We start from the raw sequence: 3198 nt of genomic DNA on the forward strand, positions 1-3198 counted from the left end.
AAATAAATAAATATTTAATTAATAAAAGGACCAGCAAGATAGCTCAGCAGACTAAAGCACCTACTTAGGCAGAGCGCAGGAGACGGGTTTGATCCTCAAGCCATGGAAGCCCCGCCCCAGGGCACACTGAGATTGGAGACTGAGACTGGGCGTGGTGGCGTGCGCCTATAAGTCCAGCTCTTGGGAGGCTGAAAACAGGAGAATCACTGCGAGTTCAATCTGTGTAGTGAGACCCTGTAGACCTTGTACCAAATGAAAAAATAATAAAATAAACTATTTGAAGAGATTATTCCCTCATAAAAAATGTTCTCATGATTTTTCTCTTTTATTCATATAGGGTAAGATATCCATGTTTGTTTTAGCATGATGTGTTTTATGGTGCCAGCTAAACACTTGGCCCATGTCCCTCTGCTCCCATAGTTAAATAAAAGGAGCAACTTTCATTGTGTCTTGTGTGTGCCATGCTTTTGGGCTCTGCCTGGCAGTACCTGGGAAGCCCCGTGGCAGTCCTTCAACTCAAACCGCAGAGACTCACACAGCCAGACTACACTAAGTGTTCTGGAGGGTTCCTTCACACCAGTGTGGCTTTTGATCATGCTCCATTTTGCTATTAAGAATCACTGTAAAAATCAACTGTGGTCAGAGCTGCTTTTTTTGTTCCGTATCCATCATCTAACCACCCAGTGAATGATTCCAGCCAGCATCTGACATTTCTCTTTGCAAACAACATGCTTTTAAAAACAAGAACTCATGAGTCTACTTTTTATTCTCTCACTAGGAGGAAACTCAGAGATGGCTTGCATTCAAAGTCAGTTGCATTCCTTAGCTGTTTCTGGTATAACTATTCTTCTAGTTCTCACTCATTAATCTGCCTTAGGGCCTTGCTTTTTCATTTAGATACCTTTTGGATGTATTGATCCTATTTTATAAGGTAAGCCATTTCAAAACTGTCCGCTAAGTGGTCAATGCAAACAACTCCTTAAATTATTGTGCTAGAGAGGAGCAGCTTCCTTTAACTATTCCTTCTGTGAGCAGGCTCTGCTCTCTAAAAAGAGACAATCAGAGGGGGCTGCAGGGAGCCCATTTTGGTCCTCGTATCCTTCCAGGAAGTTTGTATTTGTAATCCTATGGATAAGTTATTGGAATCCCATCAAGTTAATTCTAATCTACCCCTTTGAGTGCAACCCATGGCAAGAATAAAGACACTAAGACATATTTATAATTATGGGGAACTAAGGTGTCCTAAGTCCAGCCATGGTGGTAGGTATCTAGAACAAAGGCCTCAACCCAGGACCAAACCCAGGTTTCATTCAGTCATGAAGGAAGAGTGGCTTGAGGATGAATGACTGAGAATTATAGGAAGTAGATGAGTACTGTGAGCTGGGCTAGGTAGGAGTACTGCATTTTCCTCTGTCCTATGCAGAGAGAAGGATATGCAGAAAAAGTAATTTGCATTATACTACTGAGATAGTATGCAATGTTTTAGAGTCTGGTGCTTCAGCTCTGATGTGTAATCTTTCAAGCCCCAGGGAATCATAGCTTCTATTTCAAGGCTGGATCCAGGCCAACAGCATGGAGCATTGACTCTTCGTCCTGTCTCAGCCTGGCTCATATTAAAGAGCAGCAGGTGTGGGTTATCAAGGAAACACATGTGCCATCTTCAAAGACTATCACCAGCACCTTGGCTAGACCAACATGCATTGCTTAAAGCCAATTAAATGGATAAGGAAAAGTCCTAGCCAGCTCTGCCCCTATCAATACATGGAAATAAGATCTGGCTCAGCCAAAATAGAGACAACTGCTCTTTTATCAAGGAGAGTTGCCCAGCTGGTCCTCCACAGGGGGCAATGATTTTCTTGAATGGCCTCTGTCTCCTGCAGCCCAGTGTTTCTGCCACCTTTACTTTTTGAGAAATGGGGGTTTATCTTTTACATGATGTACCTATCCTATGTCCTTCCATAGCCTGAAAACCTCTTATCTTGGAGCTCACCTTCCAGGTCCTTGTACCCTTGACTCTGCCTCCTAAGAAACTAGCTCAAATTTTTTATTAGCTACATGACAAATTTTGTGGAAGCTCCCAGCATGTCATTCATCATCTTTGACAGATGCCCACTTTGTAATGCCGGGGTGGGGGGCAGCAGTGAAGGTGGAAGAAGCAGGTACAACCACTACCTCACCACACTGCCCCCAGCTGCAGAATTCGTCAGGGTGAACCTCATTCCGTGGAGGACACCAGACCTGGCACCCTGTATCCACTCTCACAGCATTGACTTGATCTTAAGTTCTTTAGAAGTTGACTCCCAGGTGCCTTTAAGGCTGCAGGCACCAGTGAACGGCCTGCCAGGCCGTGGGAGACACCGCTGGTGCCTCAATCCTCCTCCCCTTGTGGTTCTTTTTTTTTGGCTGGCTCAGCCCTCCCTGAGGACATGGATGGCAGAGGCATGTGGTGCCAAAGATCAAGCTGCAGTTCCCTGTGCCTGCCTAAGCTTGCCTAAGTAGGCACTTTAGACCGCTGAGCTATCTCACCAACCCCCTACCCCCTTGTGGTCCTGATGTGCTCCACATGCTTGCAGCATTCACACACACCCTCCTCTACTTTCTACCACCACAAAAATCCACCTCATGCTCAGTGCAAACATTCAGGCCAAGCTCTCCTCACCGCCAAGAAGCCTCTCTAGGACAGCATCTCCCATTTTCAGCACTCAAAAACTGGAACAGAGTCCTCCCCTGGTATCTGTCCAGGGGCGGGGGGGGGGGCTCGGTAAAGCTCTCAGAAGAGCCACATGCCCACTCACCGCCACCACACTGTGTGGTACAGCCCCCCTGCACTCCCCTAGATGATGCCCAGGACTTCCAAAATCCCGAAAGCTTCTGCCATGTCACGTGGATGATTTAAGAGCAGCATTATTAGGCTGCCTTCTAGTTCATTGGCTCTCAGTGCTACCAAGCCCGATCACTAGAGGCTGAGTCCCTTGACTGTATGATCTGCTTTTACCCAGGCCAACTCTAACAAATCATAAATATCTATTAAAAACAAGGTAGAAAAGGCCAAGGTGTAGAACTTAATCATTTCTCAACTAGTTTCTACACCAGTGCCTGCTTATGTCACAGTCTAGATGTAGGACTGAATTCATACACGAAGGCAAATTAAGAAGCCAATCACCAAAGAATTTATAGTGTTATCTGAGAGATAACACT

Source organism: Octodon degus, unplaced genomic scaffold (genome assembly GCF_000260255.1).
Source record: "Octodon degus isolate 3935 unplaced genomic scaffold, OctDeg1.0 scaffold00177, whole genome shotgun sequence".
In the NCBI taxonomy this organism is placed as follows: Eukaryota; Metazoa; Chordata; class Mammalia; order Rodentia; family Octodontidae; genus Octodon; species Octodon degus.